The 15,375-nt window shown below is 31.7% G+C and overlaps 1 long non-coding RNA gene across 3 annotated transcripts; it reads right to left on the bottom strand.

Annotated features, from left to right (window-relative positions):
• Positions 1-5,654: 5,654 nt before the first annotated feature.
• On the bottom strand, positions 5,655-7,972 carry LOC106767956. Of its 3 annotated transcripts, none has more exons than XR_001376197.2 (3): positions 7,774-7,972; positions 7,597-7,672; positions 5,655-5,868 (listed from the first exon to the last, which is right to left on the bottom strand). It is a non-coding gene; the product is annotated as an uncharacterized LOC106767956 (long non-coding RNA). The 3 variants fall into 3 exon arrangements; XR_002668517.1 differs by having other exon boundaries at positions 7,646-7,672; XR_002668518.1 differs by lacking the exon at positions 7,597-7,672.
• Between the last annotated feature and the right edge of the window lie 7,403 nt (positions 7,973-15,375).

Below are 15,375 nucleotides of genomic sequence, written 5' to 3'. Positions count from 1 at the left end.
TATAAAATTACAATATTTTAAACGTATGATAATGTTAGTCTTGTGCCGAAGGCATTGTTTGCGAACGTAGATTGTGATATACTTTGCGTACGACGATTATTCTTAAACTAATAAAGGTGGCATGCTCTAGTGCCACGAGGTTTATGTATGGAGGAGACACGTACGAGCGATTACGATTCTATTTTCGATTAGTCTAGGCACCTTTAATTTTGGTACGATGTTTGAATAAAAGTGTATCGAAAATATAAATGTGAATTTTAATATTATATTTGCTCTTATTAGATTTCAGCAAGAATCTCTCAATGAGAAATGTTTCGGTATAAATTTTGTGGGATTGACAGACTGACCTGGCGGACGCGGTTTTGTCACTCTCTGATATTTGGATTGACTGGATTGCTTGCTTTTCCCAAATCTTGACCGCTCGCTTTCCTTCAACCTTAACCGTTCGATGAACTTTGATCTTTGACCGAGGGGAGAGGTACCCGCAATGACACTCCGACGTTCAAGTTAGGCTTGTGATGGAAGAACATCGGTTCTTAATTGAATGTTTAGTGAAGAGTTATCATTATTTGAATATTTCTTAGTGTAATTAGAACGTCAGTGGAATGTACCTACCTTTTAGCCTTAGCCCTGTATTTATAAGTTATCACAAGCTCAATAAAATATAAAATGAATTACCTGGAAAAGATTTACCTGGTTGCTCATAAACAACTTTATCAATATCTTTAATCATATATCTTTGATTATTTTATCCTCAATATCTTTAATAAGATATTTTTTTATTCTGCTAGACTACTAACCCAATAATAAGCGTTGACCCAATTATGGTCCAACATAGACATGATGTTATACATAACCGATCGGCTATCCTTTATAACCGCTCGTTTCGAATATCATACTATACAAGGAACATTTGTTAGAAGCCAGACTGTAGTATAATTCAACGGAAGAAAATCCAGCTTTGAGAGTGACCGAAAAGATTCATTTACTTTTATGTTTAAATAATAAAAAAGTATGAATAGTAGAATATATAAATTTAATAATGAGTAAGAGGTATCTTTGTGTTATATATATATATATATATATATACTTTAATAGACTCATAATATTTGATATATGATAATAAGATAATCAGATAATAATAATATAACAGAAAATATAATAAGGGATTATATTAACGGATCTTGAATTGGGTTGAAATAAACCTTCATTAAAAACATTATTGGAACTTGACAAATTAATACGTAGAATATTAAATATAAATAAGAAAGACAAGTAATATAGAAAAATAAAATTTTAAATTAATTGTGATATTTCAGTTTTTTTTTTTATGCAGATCAATTCATAATTTATTGGTACTGAATAATTTTTTGTGTGCAGTTTTTCTGAAAGATTCTATATTATTATAAAAGTTTATAATTTTTAAAATTGTAAATTAAAACTGATGTAATACTCTCTTATATAAATTAATGCATAATTAATTGATGTGTAATATTTGTCGTATATCCTTGGAAAGATGAAATAAAATGATGAATTCTATCGTAGGGTTTGACTTTATTAAAGGATAATGGTGGTTCTTAAGCAACAATAGATATTGTTGGTGACAAGTTAATGATAGTTTGCGGAGTTGGGTAAGAGTGATAGGTCGCTGTGTAAGGGTAAGCGGGTAGTGTTTGGACGGTGGGGTAGAGATAGTGGTAGGGCAAAATTTGACAAATTTTCAAAATTCATCAATTTCATTGGGCGAAAAAAAAAATAAAAAAAGAGTTGAAAGAACTCAAATCATACACTATTAATCTTCTTTTCTATACAATGTCAACCATATGTCATTAAACATGCCTCAAGTAAGTGTCAATTGTTAATAATTCAATGAAAATTTAAAGATGGGATCGTAAGGAGGAGGAGCAAGTTATAAATTTATCGTAATTATGAAAAAAAAATTAGATAAGAATATAATATAATACGTTTAAATACTTACGCCAATCCTTTGATCTAAAATACATAAATAACAAATCCCAAGTAATAAATTCCCACTCTTTCTATTTAACAATGTCAATCATGTCATTAAGCATTATTCAATTTTTATACTTGAATGCAAACTTAACTATTGTTTTAGTAGGTCAAGCTACACAAACCCTTCACAACTTAACACTTCAGTCGATTATTAACTCCTCTGTCGTTCCTCACTTAACTGTCCGTCTCTGCCAAGGTCCGTCCGGAAAGGTACCTACTAAAGGCACTCTGATGCTTAAGTCAGTTCGAAAGTTCGTTCAGTAATCAGAGCTCAACATTAAATACGTAATAAATGAATCACCTTACCCTTTACCTTTGATCTCTATATATAGTGATGACTATGGACTTGGATTAGGGAAATCTTAATTGAGCCCAATCATGGCCCAATAACTCTTAATCCCGTCTTACCTTAACCTAATTTGCTTTGTTAATCTCGTGTATCTTTACGCTTGACCGTCTGTTCCTACTGTGCCAATGGGAGACGTCCGTCCAAGATAGTACGGGGGTCCTAATACAACTATGGATCACATTTACAAACTTAAAAGATTATAATATAATATTACGACGAACGAGAAAAACACAATAGGACCAACTCGGGCAAACAAATTAATTATGTGACTAAAAAATATAATTAAACCAACATATAATATGGTTATAATAATTTCCTTTAAAATTATAGGCTGTAATAATTGTTTCTTTTCTTTATATAAAATTCGAGTATATATAATGATATATCAGTTAATTTCATATCAAACATTTATTATTGTCTAAACATATTAATATAAAAGGAAAATAACGACAAAAGAAATATGGGATTATATATATATATATATATATATATATATATATATATATATATATATATATATATATATATATATATAGAGGTTTGTTAATTTACATAAGGAGGTTTTTTAGTTGGTACATTTTAGTAAAGTGTACCAAATTTTAGGTTACAAAAATGTCCCTGTTAAAAAAGAAAACCAACTTTAAATCCAAGGGTATTTAATAATTTTAAAATTTAAGTTAAAATAAATAAAAAATAAAAGGTAGTTATTAAATATTATGATTGTCCATGTGTAAGAGAAAAGTTATTAGCTTTTATTTTATTTTTAATTTTAAAAAACAACTACCTTTTAACAAATATAATGGTTTAGGGTTTAGGGTTTATAGAACCTGTCTGGCTTTATAGAACCCATCTGGGTTTATAGAACCCGTCTAGGATTATAAAACCCTTCTGTGTAAAAAAAAAAACTACCTAGAGTTTAGGGTTTAGGGTTTATAGAATCCGTTTGGGTTTATAGAACCCGTCTTGGTTTATAAAACCCGTCTGGGTTAAAGAAACAACTACCTTTTATTTTATTTTTTATTTTAAAAAACAACTACCTTTTCAAAAATATAATGATTTAGGGTTTAGGGTTTATAGAAACCGTCTGGCTTTATAGAACCCATCTGGGTTTATAGAACCCGTCTCCGTCTGGGTTTATAAAACCCGTTTGGGTTAAATAAACAACTACCTAGGGTTTATGGTTTAGGATTTATAGAACCCGTCTGGGTTTATAGAACCCGTTTGGGTTTATAGAACCCCTCTTGGTTTATAAAACCCGTCTGGTTAAAAAAAACAACTACCTTTTATTTTATTTTTTATTTTAAAAAACAACTACCTTTTAAAAAATATATAATAAAAGCCAATAACTTCTCATGTACACGTGGACCAATAAGGATTTTTAATAACTACCTTTTATTTTTTTTTATTTTAAATTAAATTTTAAAATTATTAAAATACCCTTGGATTTAAAGTTGGTTTTCTTTTTTAATATGGACATTTTTGTAACCTAAAACTTGGTACACTTTGTTAAAATGTATCACTAAAAAACCTCCTTACATAAATTAGCAAACCCCATATATATATATATATATATATATATATATATATATGTAAACTAAATGTTTATGTTAGATTTGTTTGGTATCTATAATTTGGCTTTTCACTTTTTTTCTCTCTTTTATCTATTAGTTAGAATATTTGGTTCAGCAATTTGAGTTTTTGGTTTATTCAAAGTCATTTGTATGACACTTCCAAAAAATATTATGATGTTTAAGTAGATAGAGTATGACTGCTTACATATTAAATGCAATAACCAATATGTTCAACTACCTTACTTGAAATCTTTTTTTATACAAATTATAATAGACTTTTAGTTATCACCTCTCTAACTATATCTCAACCACACTTTAATTACAATTTTTAGGCTAATTTGCATTAATCTTTGTAGGTTTGAACCATGCTAACTATGTTCCTGTCTATCATTTCATTGATAGGTCGACCTTCATAGAGATTTGTCCAAGAGAAACCATGATTTTCTTCACTGTTCTAAGTGTTCAAATAGATTGAGATGAACTTCTAAAACTTATAGTTGACCTGACCAATTTGTGTTGGATCGGTCAGGTACCTATGATATAGAAAACTTTCTTCAGAAGAAATTAAACAATTCTAAACATAAAAAGTTTATATTTATTATTAAAAAAAATCAAGAATAATTATAAATCTCAAAATATAATACCAATTATAATAAATTTTAATTTTTAATTGTAAAAAAGATCTAATTTATCTACACAATGATTTTCCTTTCCCAGTAATATGTGAACACTTAAACTCCAAACATTTTATATATTTCTTAACATTTTCTTCATCACCCTCTAGAAGACTAAGAAATAATTTGAGGAATACAAAAAGTCTAACAATATAAAAGTACTTTCTAGCCAAACATGTTTAAAGGTAACCTGCTAAGAATACTCAATAACAATAATAACTCCCATAATTTCAGCATTCAAAGGATTATGCATCCCATCAAAGTTTAGAAACTACTAATATATCTATCTATATATTATCTCTAAAAACATCAGTACAAGTCATAAGACTAAAACTTCCACAAGTGTCACCTTTTGCATTCACCTTAATCCAACCAACATTATGTTATCCGTAAACCTTATATACCCTTTAATATTATGCATCGCGATTTGCAATGAAACACTTTATTAAAATATGTCAACTTTTCACCCTTTCAAATAGCATAAGTTATAATGGAGAGTCATATGAGTTTCGAAAAAACACTCCTTCAATACTTATTATAAATAATTAAATAAGTTGTAGATAATTATTGCAAATCTACAAAAATGCCTTGCAACAACGACTAAATATATAAAACAATTTGATATTGAAAGAGAAAAAGTGTTGATTAAACTTCTCTTTATCCTTATAAAGAGAACACGTGTAACATAAATTCCACCCTTCATCCGCATCCGATGCCTAATACACAGAAGTTTTCATAAAACAAACGGTTTTAGGGAGGAATAGAAGCATATTAGTTTAGCTCCCCCAATCCTTCAGAGTAACAACAATAAAGAAAAAATTTTCTAACGACCTTTTATATGAGAATTCCATATTTATTAAAAATCCAATTACAAATATCTTCGAAAGAAGTAACTTAAAGATTGTGAGAAATATCACTTATAAAAGAGACAAAATGCAAATAAAATTAGTCTAGACTTAAAAAAAAAATGAAAGAAAAATGTAATGAGACTGTGACATCCTGATTATATAGCATGCACGATATAATAAAGACATCATCATCTTAATATAAGAGAACAGTCGGAGTAGAATTTTAGATAAGGTACAAATTACAGTCATCCAATAAGACTTCAGAATTCAAACTTTAACAAAAGAGGCCTAAGTTTAAAACTTAACATATGAAGTATTTCAAAAGAACATAAAATGGCAAGGAAACTCCTAGGAAGACTAGGCTGCAGCATCCGTATCCTCAAGCTCTTGCTCCAGTGTAACCTCCTCAATATCTGCTCACATCCAAATGGATGATCATCGCAAAAGGAAACAACACAAACAAGCACAACAAAAACAAGCAAGGGTGAGCTAATCATATAAAAAGCATATAATTAAGAGCATTTACATTCAATAGATTAGTTTAAAGCAAACAAGATAAAACATCCATCCTATCATGTTAAATACTAGACTTGACTCGTCCGGACTTTAGAATGATAGTCGAGCTATGGCGGGTCATGCACCCGTGGTGGCTTGTGATACTTAGGCTCCCCCGCCTTGGGCTCCCCCGCCCTGCCACATTCACGATGTTAGTTTGTTCTGCGCCCTGGAGCATGATGGAAGCCTCCAAGACTAAGACCTCCTGCTACTCCTCACCACATGGTTCAATCCTCTCTACGTGAGAAGAAGGACCATTGGAGCGTCAGGAAGACCCCCAAAGACTGAGCTCCTACTTTCATTCTAAAACACTAAGAATCTCACCAAGAGATTATACACAAATGAAACTTGGTTTACCACTTGGATCGTACTTTCACACTTTGTAATCATATACTTTTTGACACAATCAACATATACATAATCTCAACAATATGCATTGTTCACCAACTACAAGACTGATAACACATTCTCAATACATTCCACATATAATCTCAATAACATACATTTTCTAATCACTCACAAGATTTATAACACAAATCTTATTACTTCGTGAATATTATTAACAACATACATATATACACACCGGCTCAAAATCTTACAATACTAAAGTAAGTACCCAACATACAAGAGAAAGCCACTTAAGAACTCACCTTGACTCACTCACACTTGCCATTCTTTCATCACTCAAGCCAACATATGCATATTAAAATTATTACCACTTAATATTTTACTACAACCACAAAATAAATAATAGCTCACGGTTTCTCCACCAAGAACTAAGCCCATATTACAACTATTTATATTTCAAGCTATTACCAACAAGGATGGTCCACTCACTCGCTGCATGTAGCGTCATTTTATTCAAAAGGAAACAAACCAAAAGATAAATGGAAAAATTAAACTCTGTAAATAGAAACCATGCCTTAAAAGAAAACTTCCAATTTACACCACCAATGTGGGACCCGTGCCCTCAACCAACAATTACTTCTTAGCCAACTTTCAATTCCGAGAAAGGTTTCTTCACTTGCCTCTGGAGTATATCTATCTCCCTTATTGAAATTAAAAAAAACTAACATATGAAAATAAAGCCCCGTGGGACCCACACATCCTAACATAAACAAAAGTATTTCTCCTTTTAATCATGGGTCAGGGACGTGAATTCCATGTAACTCTTCCTTTTTCTACCTAACCCGTGGGTCTCCTTTTAAAAAAACTACACAACCATTTCTTATGCACAGACCTTGAAACCATCCATTTTTTTTTAATTAAAACAACCACTTTCAAATTTCTAAACCCACATAAATAATAACCAAGTTCCTATCCACATCCCTTCCACCATTTCATCACTGTATCTTATCTTTTTCCCCGTCAACCAATAAACTTAGAAGCATTTATCACTCACGACGCGCCTATAACCCAATATATATACCATTCATTCTCTATTTCTACGTAGGAACCCACCCTTATATTCAGTGGCCACACCCTTTCCAATCACGACGAAAAAACGAGAGAAAAAAAAAAAAACAAGAAGAGAACCAAGACAATCATACAACTCAACACATAGATATTTCAATCACTCCCCTTACTTCTATGATCTTCACAGTACAACTCAATAGAAAAATTCTCCAACCGTACCTCCACATAGAGACAACTCCACAGTACCTATAAGCCACCAAAGTGGTGTAGAGTAAAGCCCTTAGAACTTGGAAGGATAATAAAAAAAAAAGAGTAAAACCCTAGGGTGCAGAGAATTGGAAAATTACCTTATCAACTGAGAGATGCGAAACTAATCGGAGGGATTGAAAGCCCTCGACTCTGGGAACGTAAGAGCACCACCTATTTGACAAAGCAACAGTGGAAATTTAAGAAATGAGTACAGAGAAAATGGAACAAGGTTAGAGAGAAGGCAGAGAAAATAAGAAATTTAAGTTCTAGAGAAAGAAGAGGATTTGGCTAATGAAATCTGATTTTTCTGAAAAGCCCTCTCCAAAGTAAGGTTGACCTAGCTTTATGGGCTTGGCCTCCCATAAGGCCCAATAACTTTTAAATTATTTTTTTTTTCAGACTCTTGCAGAGACTCTTGCAGAGACAACATAAGGAACATTAACAAAGGAAAAAAATGCATTTTGCATTAAACGGAAATCATGGCAAAAATTAATCCTAAAATCATCCTAACAATCCACTCAGTATTAATATATGTGCTGTCAAATTAAAATAGTTTTAAATAATCGAACAATCTTTCGAATAGCTACGAATATAATTTATAATATTCGTAAATAGTTATAAATTTTAAAAATTCAATTAAAAATAAACGATATGGTAAGAAAATCGTGGGTGTTGGTAAAATTAAAATATGACAGGATGTACATTTTAAGAAACGATTGTATTACAACATAAAATTAATGATTATAAATATTTTATTCAATAAATAAATTATTAACATTTTTAAACAATAATAACTATTTTTAACCTTATAATATAACCGATTTGAATAAATCATTAGAATTTTAAGTGTTAAAGTTGTTATTAGAAATTGAATTGATAATACAATTTGATAAAATTAAATTTATAATATTTAAATTTTAAATATTCTTTTCTAACAAATTTAGTTAAGTTTTACATTTTGTAATAGTTAAAATTATTATATATTATTAAATTTTATAATACGTGTCTATATTCTTAAATTTCAAAACGTTAAATGATGAATTTATTTGTTAATAATAGATGTTTTTTAGGAGGTTTATTAGTGAGAATTGATGTTAGCCTAACTGATAAAGAATTGATATCACATTTAACTGAAAATTTTAAGACAATAAGTTTATACTATTGGAGGTATTTCTTCTTACACCATATTAAGTTCGTGTACTCCATAGCTTAAAGTAAATGATCTAAATACTTATAATTTAAAAACTATTTAAATTTTAATGTAAATATCAAAGTTATCTTTCTTCTTTATTTGACCAAGTCGCCTAACCCCTAAACAAACTTAGTCGTTCCTCCTCACAACTTGTGCATCTCCTCACAACTTAGTCAAGGATATGATGGCTTGCATCTCCATTGGTGAAAATCTCCATTGAGCGTTATGTACCTTCATCACCTCTTGATTACCACGTTGTGCATCACCATACTCAAGATTTTGCACCAATTGCTCAAAACTTGTGGAGAAGAAGTGGTTCATCCTTGTTCTAAATCTCAAAGAGTGAGAGGTAAGTGGATTTATTACGTGCATGGGGTTTAATTAGAGGTGGGTGTAATCGTTGAAAGTAATCTCTGTGATGTCATTTGTTTTTCAAATTAGGAATACATACCAGATTCTACACTCTAGCATTTGATTTCGAATTTGAAAAGTGTCTGGATCGTACAATTCGTTCAAATATGTATCTTTCGATTTCGAAATCATGTATTTGACTATAGAATTTGGTATGTTTAAAATCTCAAAACCCATTATAAATTCCGTAATGTATTCCAGATTGTCCAATTCGAGTATTGAGTTCTTTGCTTTACCAATGCAGAGGTTCAAAGAGGTAGAGGACATGAGAATGGCAAACTATGAGTCAATCTGTATTTATCATAAACCCTTCTTTAAAGTCTTCTTCCTCTTACGTCCATATATTTTGCAGAGAGAAAGCCCCAAGCAAACTCCTCAACCTACCTCAAAAATTTTGAATTTTGTCATTATTAATTATAGTGGGTATAATAGGTTTGATGGTATGAAGGATGTTTGTTTAAACTAAATAGGTTATCACATGACTGTGCACAAGTTGTGATAAGGAATGAAGAATATGAGAAGTGTAAGACCCGACGAAATTAGTTATTAGAATATCTAAGATAAGGTTTAATTTTAGTACCATGTGGTTAATTAATTAGAATTTTTGATGGTAAGGTAAAAGTCTTGTGTGCAAGTAATATATGATGAGTGTATATAATGGTTTGCATTAAAAAATTATATATACAAAATAAGAATAAGTTAAAAAAAATATTAAATGGTTGTATGTCAACAAAAAGAACTTGGCTTGATGGCTATCTGTTGGGTGTAAGACCCTTGAAAAATAGTTTCACTTGAAAAGATATATATATATATATATATATATATATATATATATATATATATATATATATATATATATATATATATATCGAAATATATGTATAATATTATAGTAAAATGCTACAGTAAAATATGTACATGCTACATTGAAAATACCTCGTGAAAAACGTGTTCCTATAGTATTAATACTGTAAAAATTTAGCACATCTATAGTACTGCTACAATAAAATGTTGTAGAGCTACAGTACTATTACAGTACAACTACAATAACCCTAATTTCAACTATAAACGGAGGGGAGGAAATGGATATTTTCATCTTTGGAGTGAGAGTTGAGAAGAGAGAGCAAGAATTTAGTCGCTAATAAGGAGATTTGAGGGTTAAGATTTGAGTTATAGAGAAGGTTGTGAGAACTTCTGAAAGGGTGTTTAGATTATGTTGCAAAGAGAGTTGTTTGTAGAGAGGGGTTCTCTTTGTGTTTGTAGAAGGTTTTGAAGGTTAAAGAAGGGAGCTGTTGTTCAGATTTCGTAGAGAAAGGATCAAAGTAGTTCATCAAGAGGTAAAGGGGGCTAACCTTTCTCTTTACATTTTGTATGATTTTGGATATATGTAAAAGCTTGATAGTGAGGTTTTAAGGGGAGTTAAACCATGTCTCTTTATTTTTATGAAAAGGTCACGATATAAGCTTGTTACTTGGACATGAATGTTGGTTGTTGTTTAAAAAATATACCTCTTGAGCAATTATTTTTCTGTTAAGTATGAGATTTTATTGATTGTTGGCCAATATAATGATGATGTATGGATTGTTTTAAAGTGTAAGTTACAAAATTTTGTTACAAACATGATGTATGCAAATGGATGTGAGATTTGTGAAACTTGTTGGGGAACACTTTGGCTAAAGAAAGATAAGGTACTTAAGTTGTTTATTGAGACACACCTCTATTTCTTGGAAGTCTTCTCAACAAGCTTTCAACTTATATCTTTCCAGAAAACAAAGAGTACATGTTGTCTTGATGCATAATTAAATGTGATGTTAGTTGTTGTATTTAGCTTGATGTTTCTGTTTCGGTAGGAATTTCTGGGACCGAAAGTACTAACCTCGATGACGCGATTTTGCTTCTTTCTAGTGCGAGATCTTCAAATACCTTCGTCGCCCGTTCTTCAGACCGTCCGTCAAGTTCCAACCTTCACCCGAGAGGGGGGGGGGGTACCTGTAAAGGCACTCCGACGATCAAGTTAGATGTCGGTGTAGGAAGATCCTCGATCCTCAACAAGTTGATGCTTAGAATGGAGAGAGGATTGATACTCAATTAGGTGTAAAAGTATGAGTGTGAGGGAATGTGAGCGTACCTTGTTTGGAGCCTTTAGTTCTTTATTTATAGGCTTTGGATTGATATGAGATTAACAGAACAAAATAAAATATAAACAAAATAAAATATAAACAAACTTACCTGATATATCTCTACTGAGATATTATTTGGTACATGATATATGATATTATTCAGTTATTCATATTTGCGAGATGATGGGCCTCGAGCCCAATAGAGCTGGACCAATCTGATGATTCGGCCCATTTGATTAGCAAGCTTGGCCGCTCGGTTTAGCAGACCGAACGTTAGAGATATACCACCGTACATTTCTATTCAGAAAAATAATTGTTACATGTTTTTGGTGCAGATTTTACAGTATAAATACTTGTTGTATTATGACTTACCGTTTTGTTTTTGAAATATGGTTATATGGTGTTTTTGGTGTTGATAACGGTCTCAAAACCGTTATTTTTATACTTGAATTTGATATTAAAACACACCCTTTTTGACTTAGAATGAGCTTATAATCAAGTAAAACACTTAGTTGAGTCACATGAGAGTCAAAAGTTGTTTTTAGAGATATTATGCTTGTTTTTGCATTGTTTTGCAGGATTTTGATGAGAATTGAAGATGGAAGTGAAGTAGGGAGGACTTAGACTCACGAAAAGAGGGAAAAAGGAAGAAAAGAAGAGTCAAGTCCATCGCTCAGTGCCAAATCCAACGCTAAGCGCCAGAGACGAAGGGGAAATCACTGCTTCTCGCCCAAGCGGTGTCACTGAGCGGCCAGAGCGGTTAGAGGCAAACCGCTGAGCGGTGAGATGGACCGCTGAGAGGTCCTGCGATTAGAGGCAAACCGCTGAGTGGCCAATTTAGGCGCTGAGCGGTGCAATGTTGGGCCTGGGCTTAAATTCTGTTACTTTTATGCTTTATAAATAGCCCCAATGCGACCCTCAAAGTTATCTTTTGGCAAGCATAGAAGTCCAGAGCAGTTCTACACACCTTGGAGGAGATTTCTTGGATGCTTAGGCTCCACTTTATCAAACCTAGGGTTTTCTCTTCCATTCTTTCATTTAATTTCATCTAGTTTAACCATGTCCATGGTGAACTAAACCCTTTGTTGTTGGGGAGCAATGTAATCTTTTGAAACTCTCTTATATTGAAATTCTTGTTTTATTCATATGCTCGCATATGCTTATATTATCAATTGTTGGGTTTCTTATCTATGCTTAATGCTTTTATCATTTAACTCATTCGGTAGATGATATTTGCTTTTGTCGATACGGGAACGTATGGGAAAGTCATGAACTGATAGGAAATTCCTTGATTAAGCAATACTGCCAAGACATATGGGTAGGACGATCAATTGTATTTTGCTTCAGTGTTTAATGCATTATTAATTACTTAGGGAGACTAGAGATAGTAAACTAGTAATTAATAGTGGGCTCTTTTCGCCAAGGAATTGGGTTTAGGGTAGACTAGGAAAGTTTGCATGACAATTAGATAATTAAGCGAATTAAATAAGAAAAGTAGATATAAGAGGGTGGATAAGATGAAATTGTAAACCCAACAACCCTATTCATCCGTATCTTTTCCTTGTCAATTGATTCACTTGCATTTGCATGTTTATTTTCTGTTTTGAATTCACACTACAAATTTATTTCTTTCCAAGTCTTATAAGATCAAATTACATGAAAGATAAGGCATAAGAGTCCTTTTTGAAAACGATACTCGGACTTACCGTTTATATTACTTGATAATGATCTGGTACACTTGTCAGGGGCTTAATAGGTGTATATTTTGAGTAGAAATATTTACTGTATTTCTGTATTAGTTTTTGGTGGTTTAACGTATAAAAATAAGTTTGGGGAAGTTGTATGTTATGATAAATAAAAATCATAATAATTTGTAGAAGCTTGCCTACGTAATGGTCATACAAGATCAGTTTGAAATGGGAAATAGATAACTAAATTAAATGGATGATCAGTAATGTTACTTTGTTTACCATTTATTAAGTTAGTAAGTCAAGTCTTTGGTTCACAATTCATGTATATTATAAGAGACTTGAAAAGTGAGGAATTGGATTGTTAATGGATTGAAATATTTTAAAAATTTTAGTTGCAGACTATGTATAACCTTTCATCTTTGCTACTCTGAATGGTTATTTATCTGTGCCTGGACAATAATGAGTATGAATATGAATGAATGAGGTCATTATAAATTTTGCATGAGAAGCTTGAGAAGGAATAAGTTTTGATTGATGTTGGAAATGTTGAATATGAGTGTGTTTGATTGATGAACAACTGAATGGTTGAATAATTACATGTTGAAAGTCATGGATTTGGTGTGTTCATGTGACTAGTACTTCTTTTTGCCAAATCATTAATATTAAATGAACAATTTTGTGATGTGATAAATGTTGGAATGTTATTGATTTATCCATGAATTGAAGATATGTAAGTGATGGACTAATCTTTCCTTGTTGGTATGTTATTTATTGAATCTTAATTTTGAAATGAAAAGTTGTTTATTTTTTGGTAAGTTATGTATCTATTGTGATGTTGGAAAAGATGTCAACCTTAAGTGTTTTTTGTTGAATGTTTGGCATAACCAATGTTAATAATCTTTGGTAAGATTGTTGTTTTGATAAAAATGGACTCTTTGAGAATACTTGTGTGTTATTTGGATGATTATCTTGGATTAACATGGAAACGGATAGAGATGAGATATGCATGTGTGCAACTGTGTATGGATGTTGTTGTGATTAACAACAAGATAATGGGAGTGATATGTCTTTTATGTTGTTATTGAGGAATGATCTATATGATGTGTTATCATCATTAGGTATGATGTAAATGTGATGGATATATCTATATGATGAGTATGTGTATCAATCAAGTTATGAATTATTGATAAATTTGATGATCTGGGTTGATGCTAGATGCTAAGAATGAGCATGAGTTATGATCTGTTGAGGAAAATGATTTTCGTGTGTTATGTCTGTATTGTTGTAACTATAAACCCAGGATTGTTTATGGCTTTTTCGGGTAAGGCTTTTGGTTTAAGTAGAGTGACACATGAGGCTTATGGAAGAAGGCAGAGAGCGATCTGTTCATAAGGCTTTGACATAAGCAGAGTACTTGTAAGTCTTATGTAAGTAGGAGAAACTTATTTGTCGGTAAGGCTTTAGGCATAAGCATGGTATGCTTGTAAGGCTTATAGAAGTAGAGAAAGAGTGGTCTATCAATAAGGCTTTAGGCTTAAGCATGGTATACCAAAAATGCTTATGGAGGCAGTCAAAATGACTTTGGGAGCGGCCAATGTGACTTTAAGAGCGACCAAAGTGACGATGTGTTATGGGGAAATGAAAGAGATAACAATGAAATTAAATTAATGACATTATAATAATTGTGCGTAAGAATTTTAATGATGTATGTTTGAATTATATATGGTGAGTAGGTGTTAAGTCTCTGGCAAGTGTACCAGATCGTTATTAAGTAATATAAACGGATAAGTCCGAGTATCATTTTCCCAAAGGACTCTTAGGCCTTAACTTTCATGTAACCTAATCGCGTAAGACTTGAGAAGAGAATAATATTGGTAGTTATATGCAAAGAACAAAAATAAACATGCAATGCAATTGATTCAATTGGTTTTGAGAAACTATGGATGAATGGTGTTGTTGGGGTTTACAATTTCATCTTATCCACTCTCATATATCTACTCTTCTTATTTACTTCACTTATTTATCTAATTGCCATGCATACTTTCTCAATTACCCTTAACCCAATCCCTTGGTGAAAAGAGCCTATTACTAATTACCGACTTGCTATCCCTAGCCTCCCCTAGTAACCAATAATGCAATGAGTTCAGAAGCAATTACAATTGACTGTCCTACCCCTATCCCTAGGCGATATTGGCATAATCAAGGAATTTCCCATCAGTTCATGACATTATCGTACGTCCCCATATTGATAAAGACAAACATCTTTTACTGAATGAGTTAAACAAT

This window comes from Vigna radiata, chromosome 7 (genome assembly GCF_000741045.1).
Source record: "Vigna radiata var. radiata cultivar VC1973A chromosome 7, Vradiata_ver6, whole genome shotgun sequence".
NCBI classification, from domain to species: Eukaryota; Viridiplantae; Streptophyta; class Magnoliopsida; order Fabales; family Fabaceae; genus Vigna; species Vigna radiata.
This window is presented reverse-complemented; position numbering and strand designations above follow the sequence as displayed.